Source organism: Mauremys reevesii, linkage group 16, assembly GCF_016161935.1.
Source record: "Mauremys reevesii isolate NIE-2019 linkage group 16, ASM1616193v1, whole genome shotgun sequence".
In the NCBI taxonomy this organism is placed as follows: Eukaryota; Metazoa; Chordata; order Testudines; family Geoemydidae; genus Mauremys; species Mauremys reevesii.
In genome coordinates, this window is record NC_052638.1 from 38,772,164 (window position 1) to 38,784,344 (window position 12,181).

At 44.3% G+C, this 12,181-nt stretch overlaps 1 protein-coding gene across 4 annotated transcripts in view; it reads right to left on the reverse strand.

Moving 5' to 3' along the window:
- Positions 1-12,181, reverse strand: part of KLHDC4 (kelch domain containing 4) — a 75,146-nt gene that overhangs the window by 46,323 nt on the left and 16,642 nt on the right. The window contains exons 1-3 of one of the 4 annotated variants that reach the window (XM_039503142.1): positions 2,659-2,715; positions 1,684-2,145; positions 1,160-1,307 (exon numbers count right to left, since the gene is read on the reverse strand). The exons of 2 other annotated variants lie outside the window; for them this stretch is intronic. The gene's annotated coding sequence lies outside the window, so the exon portion shown is untranslated. Of the gene's footprint in view, positions 1-1,159; positions 1,308-1,683; positions 2,146-2,658; positions 2,716-5,837; positions 5,886-12,181 lie in introns of those variants that run through there. One more of the 4 variants, XM_039503144.1, reaches the window with a different exon arrangement.

Below are 12,181 nucleotides of genomic sequence, written 5' to 3' on the forward strand. Positions count from 1 at the left end.
AATTGATGTCACAAAGGAAGCAGAAGGACCATAAGTCATTTATGACTGACAACAGGGCGGTGCAATGAGAGTAACAAAACTAGCCCCACATTCCCGTGCCTGAATGGGTGGATGGAAGAGAAATACATTCTAATCAGGGTTTCCTAGGTTTTATTTTAGGGAAAGGTGGGGATGATGATAGAGCCAATAAACAGGGGTGAATGTGGAACTGATGAGTGGGGGAAGCTTAGATTTTTTTTAGGAATCTGGATACGGTCATTTCTTTTGGTATAAACGTAGAACAATGTCCTTGCAGAGCTAGAGAACCAGCGAACGCAGCTGCAGAGCAATACAAAGTCCCTGCAGATTAATACCACAATATTCTGATGTGGCTGGAGAAAATCCTCATTGTTCCGGTAGCTTAGGGTTAGCGACAGCGTTCCAATAAGGGCTCAGATCTAATTACGATATTTGCATTGTGAAATGGCAGTAACGTCATATAACGTCTTAGATGCTCTCGTCTAATGTATCAGGTTCCCCATCCCTCAGGGAGGTAGGACAGTCTTGGGGTTAAGTCAGGGGACAGGGAGTCAGGTGTCAAGGGCTCTATTTCTGACTCTACTTCAGACTCATTGTTTAATTTTCCCAGTCCATGCCTAACTTACCCCGTCTGAACCCAGCAGGCCTTAATTAGTGCTTGATCCAACAGGTTGCCGAGCACCCTGAGCTCTTCATGACCATGCTTTTCAGGATCAGGCTCGTAAGGTAGGTTTTTCAGAAGTGTCTGAGTTATAAGGCCAAGTTAATGGAACTTGTGCTTCTTAGGCACTTTCTAAAAATTCCTAACCTAGACAAATTTTCCAGGGGAGATTAGCTTATATAAAAGCTACAAGATTTGTCCCTATATGCCCACAATCCAGAAGGGGACCCCCAGCACCAGCTAACCAGGATGAGATGACTCAATTCAACTAGATGTCCCGTTCCTAATTCAATGACAGCGGTTTGTTTCATTCAAACTGTGTCTAGGTTCACAAATCCTCTTTAATGAATCAGCAAAAGCCCTTTAACTCTCAATTTCAAGGTAATTTCATTGCTTTTTTAGTGCTTTGCAATCAAATTAGACTTCAGAGGAAAGACTGAAATGCGAGAAAAGGATTCAAACAGAGTGGCTTTAACATACATATTATTTATGGTTTCCAGCGATGTTGCAGACATTTTAGGAGGTCGTAGCTGAGAATGGAGCAGTTTAGTATGATTGATGGACCAAGACACTTGGAGACAGGTGGCAGATATAATGAAATAAAATTCCAGCTGAATTCCACACCCGTCTACAAAATGGGAGACAGATAAGTTAACTCAGAGAGTCTCTTCCAACTGTAAGAGTCCAGTGGGCCAAGTTTTCAAATTTGGATGTTTCAGTATAGGCACCAAACTCAGGGTTTAGATGCCTAAAAAAGGGATTTAAGTGTCTTTTGGCATCAAAATTTGAAAATTGAGCCTCTGTCTATAATTTTGAAAAGTCTAATGTGTCTCAAAATGGTCATATTTTTTTAATTTTAAAATTAATTTAGTGCATGTGGAAGGTCCTAGAGTCTGAACTGTTTTCTTTATCCACATAACAGGTTCTGCAACCAATACAAATTTCCCTGTGCGGCCCCCACATGACCCCTACAATATCTCTTCACTCAAATCTGAGAAGATCACCTCTAACTTAAGGCTGAGCAGGGAGTTTCATTTTCCATCGGCATCATCTCTAGCAGAGAAGGTGGAACAACTGGTCACGCAGGGCAGCACAGTGTTAGGGGCAACAAAAGGCCCGATAATTGTTTGTAAGGGGGACTGCAGATAGAGTAACTTGGGTTTAGGTTTGTCTAAGGCAGCAAAACTCCTCCATTCAGCCTGGGTTTCTATGGCCCTTTTAATCCTTGACCTTTCAATAAAGGAGCCTTGACAGAGCAGTTTTCATGAAGCAGACGCCTCCTCCCTAAAAGTGAAGGGAGGCCACCAGCTTATATCAACTGAGCAATTAAACACAGCTGTCAGATGGGAATGACTTTTCATCTCTGCAGATTGCACCGATATTTGAACTTGGCTCCAAGGTGATAGGCACCTGAATCCAGCAATTCCACTTCAAAGGCAGGCATTACTAGCTTAAAGTGAGCTCACCTGTAGAGAGAGAGAGAGCCTTTCAGAAGAAGCATGGTTTTAACGCAAGTGTGCTACATAATGACCACAGCAGTTATTAATATTCCAGAAGTCGACAACTGCAGGCTTCATTACCGAGTAGCCAAAACTAGGGCGGTGTTCACTTTAAAAGTTTGCAATACAAGAACTACTGCAAAGACTACAAAACACCGTAAGAAGAGTTCTAAGTAAATTTAAAAACTTGTCTTTCTCACCAAGAGAAATTGATCCAATAACAGATATTATCTCGTCCATCTTGTCTCCCTAATATCCTGGGACCCACACGACTACAATAACACTGCAAATTGCTAATATGATGGCGCATACAACTAGGAATGTTTCCAGTTTTCTTGCCTTGGCATATGAAACCACAACAGCCCATAAAAGGAGCCATTTGCAGCAGCCTGGAGTGGCAAATTCCCCACAGGCCTTTAGAAGCTGGGAATGTCTTGATCTCATTGCTAGTGAAAGCCGTTAACATTAGTGGTGCCTCACCCTGTAGAATCACCTAAAGCCTTCCACTTTCATTTCTCCAAAGAGCAGTGGGGACATGCATCATTGTCCTATTGCATCAGCCCAACTGACTCAATTAATTCAGGGCTGCGTATAAAATTCTTGCTTCCAGCTGAAGCAGGTTGTCCTGCCTCTTGTAAATACCAAATAAATGGAGCTTCACATATTCAAATCTGGGGGCTGTGGGTCCAGCAGTGCTCTTGTCAATGGCAACTTCATGCCCATTTGCCCTAACATAAACGCCTGAGTTCAGTGATGGCCTTTTGTAAGGGATGGCATTAGAGACGGGCCGAACCTGCAACATTTGGGTGTGGACATTCAACAGCAGGGGCTTGGTACCGATCCATTATATATCACAGGGCTACACATGAAATTCACAGCTGGACCAAAGTGTGAGCCTGGGGTTTTGGCTCAGACCTGCCTCTAGTTAGTGCAGTACCCATTGGGCCAAATGAATGCTTGATGCAACTCTATTATTATCAATGCACCACAGATGAATTTGACCCACTGTATACACTTGTATGCTGCATCCTTGGAAGTCTTTAATTAAAACAAACTAGGCATTAGAGCAAGGAGTTATCAGTTTTGTGGGATATATTGTTGAATATAGTTATACAGTAATGTATCCAGTGTATCAATCTGGAACTAGCAAAACTTCCCAAGGGTTCTGTCCAGTATATGCTTGGACTGAGCCCTTAACAAATGTGTTTTGCTATCTCTGCCTCGGTTGCCCTTCTATGAAACAGAGCAGATCTCTCCAGGACTTCATACTGTACCATAGTACTTAGTGGCAAAATGGTATCTTCTTTCTGACTCTTGCCTTTGGCCCTGTGCCAAGTACAATTCAAACCATGTGACTTCCCTTGGCATGCTATGAGATAAAATATATCTGTCCCAAAGATGAGCAAGATCCTGATAGAAGCCCTCTAGCAAGAACCATGCTTAAACATGGGCTTTACTTGCACTGTTCTACCACACTGTGGACAGGGCCTTAGATAAATGAAGCAAGCAAGCAGTTGCCTCCTTTCCTCTTTTGTTAGTCTTGATTTCATCTCATTCTGCCTTTCACTCCCTCCCTATACCTTTTGGCAAAGTCATTCCATGGATTATCATCAGATGTGTGAGTTGGGGGGAAAACTCACTACTTGGAAAGTTTAAAAAGCAGGAAGCATTCAAAGCACACTCCTCTGGGCAATGTGTTGTAACACTGGCAATACTACAATCAGATCGAAAGAGTCTGTCTTTCTTAATTAACATGAGTGTTTGCGACTGGCTTCCTTGTTCCAATAATTTATTAAAACCCAGCAATTGACAGCGTGGGGGTGACTTGCAAATGTCTCTGTTGGGAAACATGAAACAACCCCTAGTTTCCTGAAATTGCAAAGGCACTGTCCTACCCATTAGGTAACATTTACATCATGTATCTCTGCAGAATGGTTTGACAAACACAGGAGTTGCTAGCACATAACAGCTCACAGTGGGGACCCACGGAGGCTTAGTAAGCTGAATGTTTTTATTAGAGATAGTCCTGCAACAAAACACCTCTGATGTTCTTTCAGAGCTGGCGCTTCGCTTCACATCAATTCACATCTCTACGGTCCACTGAACAAAAACCCTGAATCTGGCCTTTGTAGAAGATCAGGTCCAGATCCAGACTCAGGGGCTTGGGCCCATTTCCAGTTTATACACTGTCTTTGAATTCACTTTATCATTTAAAAATAAAACTAAAAAATGTAGGTGCACTAGTTAGAAAATAAACCCCAGTTTCAAGGCTGACTGAAGGGAAAGCCATCTGGAAAATGACCAAGTGAAAGAAAAGGACCTATTGCTCAGAAGGTCACAACAGCCAGAGGTACCTAATGAAACACCACCAGAATTCAGTGGTAGCCGTGTTAGTCTGTAGCAGTCAAAGAACCAAGGAGTCCTTGTGGCACCTTAGAGACTAACAAATTTATTTGGGCATAAGCTTTTGTGGGCTAGAACCCACTTCTTCAGATGCATGAAGTAAAAAATACAGGAGCAGGTATACATACATGAAAGGATGGGGGTGCTTTACCAAGTGTTAGGTCAGTCTAACGAGATAAATCAATTAACAGCAGGATACCAAAGGAGGGAAAATAACTTTTGAAGTGATAAGAGAGTGGCCCATTACAGACAGTTGACAAGAAGGTGTGGGTAGCAGTAGGGAGAAATTGGTATTGGGGAAATTAAGTTTAGGTTTTGTAATGACCCAACCACTCCCAGTCTTTATTCAGGCCTAATCTGATGGTATCTAGTTTGCAAATTAATTCCAGTTCTGCAGTCTTTATTAGTCAGGTTCTTAGGCTGATGCAATCAAGACTGAAATGTGGTGAGACCCGACAAGTTGTCATGGCCTTCATAGTCCACCAGGTGTCAGCACTTCAGCAGAGAAGAGCCACAAACCACATCCACATCCTCTTTAGGAACACTCTCCACACATGGTGCAACAAATGCTGAGGCATTGCATCAGGTTGCAAAGGTGGGGGGTTTATTCCCTCTCAGAAGTGTTCAATGATCAGGAGCAGGATTATGAATCAAAGTGAAGAAGAGATTGTGTGTAGGTTAAAAAATCTATTTTAATTCTTTCAGGAAATCCAAACTTCATTCACTCGCAGTCAGGACCTCCTCGCCCTAAATCCATGTAGATGGTTCCAGCCAGCACAAAAATATGAATCCTGTGTTTACTTCTTGTTCTATTAACCAGGGAAGCCAATTATTCAATTAACCACCTGAAGAGTCCGTGCTCAACTGGCAAGGTTACCAGTTTCCAGAGGCAAGAGTAGTGCAGAGTGGGTTTCACATTCTGCATTTGGGGATTTCACTAAAATCAAGAAGGTGATGGTTTCTCTTGGACACAAAGAACAGAGTTATAAATGCAGTTTTAGGGGCCTATTCTCCATTTGATACACACATTTCACTAGTTCTGAATATTTTGATAGTCCATACAGGAAGAGGGCATTCTGAAACTGGTGTCTGATCGACCTTGCTTTCAAACTCAATCACGTCTGCAAAGATCCCCTCCCCTCTGTTCTAGTGCTGGGCTGAATACTGAAATGCTCAATTGTCAATGCAAAACCAAAATTTGTTTTTGCAAAAATGTTAGTTTCCCACCCAACTCTGCTCCAAGCCAAACTGTTTACCTCTCTGTTATGAAGAGCCTTCTCGTTCACAACTTGATTAACAGCTGCACAACACACGTAGCCAGAATGCTTCTTTGGGATTCACTGTTGGAATTGTAAATAATCAGTGCTTTCTCATCCAAGCTACCCCCCACATGAAAGTGCATTACTGTGCTCTGAGGAGACTGTCAATAAGGGCATCCGTCAGTATCAGCTGTGAAGGTGGTTTTGGAATTTACGTACTTGCACACTGGAAAATGAACTCATTTCAGATAGCTACCAAACCACCACCAGCTGGAAGCAGATTTTGGTCACTACCCATGTGGGACAAATCTGGACTGGTGACCTAAAAAAGGGGACTGTAATCCTATTACCAGTCTCCTGAGCTGCCGAGGCCTAATTTGTTGGATATTTAAATAATTGACAGATACCTTAGCATTGCAAAACCATCATGAACATTTACTAGCCCAGGCACAAAATCAACTTGCCCACCTTTGTGGTGTAAGCAGTTTAGGACAGTGTCTCTTCACATTTGTTTGTATACAGCCAAGCTCATTTTGCCTGCTGCCACAATAAAAATAGTAATAATTACTGGCCTCATAGAGTGGGCTGAATTACTCCCATGTTTTCTGTGGGTAACAATATGACAGATATCAGAGTAAGATCAGCTGGTTAATGCCTTCTTTGCTTCAGTCAGCATGGTCTGAGCAAGGTTTACTGGTCTATACAATAAATTACTGAGGGATTTAGTCTGTTGTCACACACAAGTGCAGTCTGGTTCTCTTAGGCTGAACAAATAATATGATAACCCCCTATATATGCTCTTATCATGCTGCAGACCATAAAACTTTATCCCCAGTGAAATGATTAGCCCTGCAAGATTTCCTGTGTCTTTGCAAAATAAACATGAATTACTTATTTATTCTTATAAATTTCAATAAGTGGACTTGTGCGTACCATGCACTTCTTGATGAATAGGAATTTGTGTTTCTCTGGAGTATTAGAATATTTGAATGGGGAAAAGGAATTCATCTTACAGGATTTGCCTATATTCATTTCTCTCTTACTGCACAGATGTGAAGGCTCATATTGGTTAATGGTAAGAAACATGCTATATACCAGCTTGCATAAAAGATGCATGTTTAATGGTGAATGGCACTGGTTAATAATGAATCTGAGCCCATCATTTTCTGACTCTTGGTGATGATCATTAGTAATTGGGTTCCTTTTGCATAGATGGCATCTCCAATTCTAGCTAAAGGAAATTCGCCATTTATTGTTAAGACTATAGGGTCTATGACACATAGCTGAAAAGTTCTCATTCCATCCAGTAAAACAGTGTCATACGTAATCACACTTGCTAGTTTACCACAGTACTATACTGTTTAGTTAATTATTATTATTATTTGTGTTATGGTAGAGCCTAGGAGCTCCAGTCATGGACTGGGACCCCATTGTGCCAGGAGCTGTACAAACACAGAACAAAATGACAGTCCCTGCCCCAAGGCTCATCTAATCTCACTAGACAGGACAGACACAGGATGGGGGAAGGGGCATCACATCCAAGCAGAGTGAACAGGATGATGGTAGCAAAGTCATGGTACACCTCTACCTCGATATAACGTGACCCAATATAACATGAATTCGGATATAACGCGATAAAGCAGCGCTCCAGGGGGCGGGGCTGTGCGCTCCGGGGGATCAAAGCAAGTTCGATATAACGCAGTTTTACCTATAACACGGTAAGATTTTTTGGCTCCCGAGGACAGCGTTATATTGGGGTAGAGGTGTAGTTCCATGATTCTTTTCTGTTTTGGTGGGTTTGGGAAGGAGGGGATCAGCTCAAGGGAAGGGACATTGAAGGGAAGGAGGTAGGGGGGCAGGGAAGAGGGTCAGAAGAGTGAGGTTGAGGTGAAGAGATTGTGAAGGAGGGTAGAAACAAGCAGCCAATTAGCCCAGCACAGAGCAGAGAGAGTCTAGTCCACAACACCGCAGAAAATTCTCCAAAGGACCCAAAGTCCCTGCTGTGGCTGTTTCTGTTCCTACTAGCTGGGGTCTCTGGCTGGCTCCTCTGCTGCTTTCTCCCAAGCTCATATGGTGCAGGGAGAGGGGAGACACCACCTGTGATGGGTCCCCCCAGGACAGTTCAGAGTCGAGGAAGGTGCTGGAGGGAGGGGTGGCCCCAGCTGGACCCTTTTTTCTCCTCTCCACTCCGGTGCAGCAGTCCATGCTTTGGCTTATGCCCTAACTTGGACTACCCGTTACTTTGACTCATCTCTAAAATGATAGCATCACATTTCTAGGACACACTGTTTTTTTCTCTGTCTCGGGGTGTTGTACAGAGATGATGCGTCATATCTGTGTATCAGCCACTAATTAATCTTTAGTATGGAAAGGTTTTGTTTTAAAATCACAAGCTGCAGCAGCAGTACTGAACTAATGCCCGTCAACAGATTCCCCACACCACAGAACATGTTGCGCTTTTCAGAAATGCCTGTTAGCTCATGTTTCCGACCTGCGATCTCATTCACCTTACTGGAAAGGCAGCAACACGGTAAGTACATAGGCAAATCCTGGGGATAATGTCATGGCTCTTTCTATTCTGCCTCTGGCTAATTACAACAACCGCCAGTGGGGCTGAAATAAGCATTGCTTGCTTCATTATTAAGGCAACCACAGGCGATTCAATCACGCACACCACACAAACTGTCCATTTTATTAATGAAAGAGTTGAGAATCACATTCCATTCAGAAATAAATATTTGCTCAGCTACCTGCCATTTGTTGTGTCACAGTGTGTACCGAGGATCAGGATGTATGATGCAGCTTTCCATAACGGCCATTCAAATTCAACACAGCTTCTCAATTTCCCAGGGGATAAATTATGATATTGCAGTGTGGCTAGCTTTCACATCAGCTGAGGATGGTAGCTGTACCATGGCCACTTGAACTGTATGACAATCATTCTCAGTACTTTTCACCTTGGGAGCACTATAAACATATCTGGCATTTTGCAGACAGGATCTACCCTTTGGAGACACTGTATGCAAGCATCTTTATCCCTGATTTACAGATTGGGAAACTGAGGCACATAGGGTCAATTTCTCCATGGGCACAGAAGAGCTCAGTGTCAGAGCTGTAATTAGTACTCAGGAGTTCCTGGCTCCCATTCTGGTACTCAGATACTTTCTCTGATACTCAGGTACTTATCAGCTGTTCAGGCCTTTGAGGACAAGATCATCACCTATTGCCTCGATTTTACCGAATAACTCTATCCTGAGCATGCCAACACAAAGAACTGTTACACTGCCAATACGTACTCTCCTGGCCCAAGACCATCCCAACCAGGGCCGTCCTTAGGCATAAGCAGCATATGCGGCTGTGTGGGGCACCTGAAATTTGGGGCACCATTCCCCTCGCTGGCTGCAGCTGGAACCCTTTAGTCTCCGGCCCCTCCGGTCACGCTGGGCCGGCGGGCTTCTCCCCTCCCCCCAACCCCGCCCCCTCCCTCCCTCATGCCTCAGCCAGCCGGCTGAGGACTCCAGCCTCTCGCTCTGCCACTCCAGCCCCGGGGAGCCCAGAGCTGTGCAGCCAGTCACTGGCAGCCTGCCCCACCGCTGCCTGGAATGGAGTCCCTCCCTGGACCCTGCCTGCCTGCGCTGCTTTGCCTCTGATCACTTCACACACACACACACACACCTCTTCACGAGGCACTGTCCCCCAATACAGATTGTCACACACACACACACATAGTCTCACATTCTGTCACAGTCCCCCAACACACAGTCACACACACACTGGCTCTCACAACAAAAACACTGCTTTCTCCAAAGTGACTGCTGATCACTACTGCCTCAGACTCATGCCCTCTGAGAAGGAGCCCCCATGCTTGCAGTGCTGAGTGGTGTCTTCCTTGTGCTTTGTACAGTCTGAATACAATAGTTTCTAAAGCACTTTGAGATCCTTTGGAAATAAGGATGCTGAAGAGCCCACATCCTGGAGGCCTCACAGTGCAGCGACCTCCCTTTTGACCGACGTGAGCAAAGTCCATCAATGCTTCATCTTAACCAGCCAGAGGGATTCACTATTGAGAAAGGTGAGGTGCTTTCTCCTGGAGCTGAATGCCCTGACTCTGCAGTTCCTGCAGACCCTGCTTGTCTAGGAAAGCGGAGCCTTCACTCAGGAGTTGAACCCCATTTCTTTGCATGACAGTACAAGCATCTCTATTCAGAACTAGTGGGTCAGCTCAAAACCTCCTTCTCCTCCACTTGCTCGCTCCACCGTCTCCAGGAATAGAACTGAGATGGAGAGCAAGCGCTGTGGGTTACTGTGACTATAACCTGAGCTGATGCCGAGATACGTTTGTAAAGAGCTGATCTTGACTCAGCTGCCACTTGTCAGAGCAGAATAGGTTTCACATTTCTGAAAAATAAACAAAGGGCAGAAGTGCCGAGGAAGCCTCTTTCCCGTTCAACTTTCTTCCCAAGCTGCATCTGACTCCACCAAAATCAAAAGGCACTTATCTGCTTCCCTTCTTGAAATACACCTCTACCTCGATATAATGCTGTCCTCGGGAGCCAAAAAATCTTACCGCGTTATAGGTGAAACTGCGTTATATCGAACTTGCTTTGATCCACCGGAGCACGCAGCCCCCCCGAACCCCCACCCCCCGAACCGCTGCTTTACCGCATTCTATCCGAATTCATATTATATCGGGTAGCGTTATAACGGGGTAGAGGTGTACCAGACTGATATATAATTACCAGCATAGCAATCTGCCTTGAAGGTTATTTTTTCTACACAGAGCTGTTCACTCACATTAGTTGTATTATGGCTTCTTATTGGTGCAAACAAACCAAAAAAAGTGGTAGCTCTGAAGTGCACAATAGCTTCAAGGAGAGGCTGACATCTTGCCTAAGGCAGCAATTTGCTTTGCAAAGAACTCTGCTGAAAGCAGGTGCAATCTGCTGATGCTTCTCTGACAAATGTTGCTTCGCTATCATTTGAATTATCCAACACTTCTTTATCCCTGGTGGAGGCTTGATGATTTCTCAGTAGGCTACATATGACAGCAACTCCTTGTTTGTTCCCCAAACCAAAATAACAACACCATAATGAAGCTTGAAAACCAGCCATAGGATCACAAGCCCTTAACCCGCAGGGCACTGGAACAAATGTGGCTAAAACTGGTAGCGGCATAAAGTCATCATTCTCTGGTGGCAGCTGTGAAATGATATGGTGGGCTCCATCCCACTGACAGATGCTCACATAATAAATCACCATATCTGGGCCTCGCTGGCAGTCTTGAGAAAAAGACCAAGGACTGGACTGGTCATGGGAATTCAGTCCCCACTCATGCATATCTAGACGTGACCTCAGCTTGGCAAATGAGGAATGGGGTGCTGTTTGATTTTATAGCCTCCCATGGACCCTCCATCTCCACCTTCCTTTTAAGGGTAATGCACACAGGGGAATAGGGGGGTCTTTGTCCTCTTCTAGTAGCTTGCTATTGCTCCAGATAATGGAATTAGCTCAAACAATAGAGCTTATGCTTTTAGCACTGAAGATCCAGGCTTCAGACCCTGCTGTCAGCCCAGGGGGCGGTTAGTCATATAAACATATACCACCAGCTCTCACCTAAACACTGTTATTTCCTTGTCGAGATCAGCCTCTTCCTAGTTCCAAACCAGCCAAGCTACATCTCTTGTGGGGATGCTATTCCCAAATAGCCTTTTGCTTTTTGTGCAGCTGCACAGGTAAGCCCACTCTTTCTTCAAGACCTCCCAAGGTCTATCTCTGTGTTAACTTGTCCATTCAACGTGATGGAGTTATCTCTGATTCATGTCTCTTCTCATTCCCTTTCTCCAGCCTCAGTGTCTCACAAACACCTGTACTATTGCTAAATCACCCATATTTGCGGTTAAGCACTGCTCATAAATCCAGCTTTCATCTCCTCTAATTGCTCTCACTCAGCAGGAGGCACGAGAGAAGTTCCCTTGTCTCAATGTTTTACCTTTCAACTCTGCTTTCAAGAAAGCTTCAACATGTAACGCCTCTGAATTAATAATTAAAGTCCTGTAGGCCAACAGCAGTTTCTGATGCAACCAGGTAGCCAAAGCGATATTGTGTGGGAGTTTGAACACACCTCCTTCCTTAGCGCCAGTACTGTTGGCGCTTGGAGCATGGCAATCATGAATGCATCATTCACCCAGCCTCAACTTGCACTGGTGGAGCAGAGCTTGGTACCAGACTTTTATGCCCGAGGAAACAATGGCATATGATCCAGGAAGTCCACTGTTATGTAACTATTTGGGTTAATTTAATAAGGGTAATAAAATCTTATTAATCCACCCTCCCCCGCTATT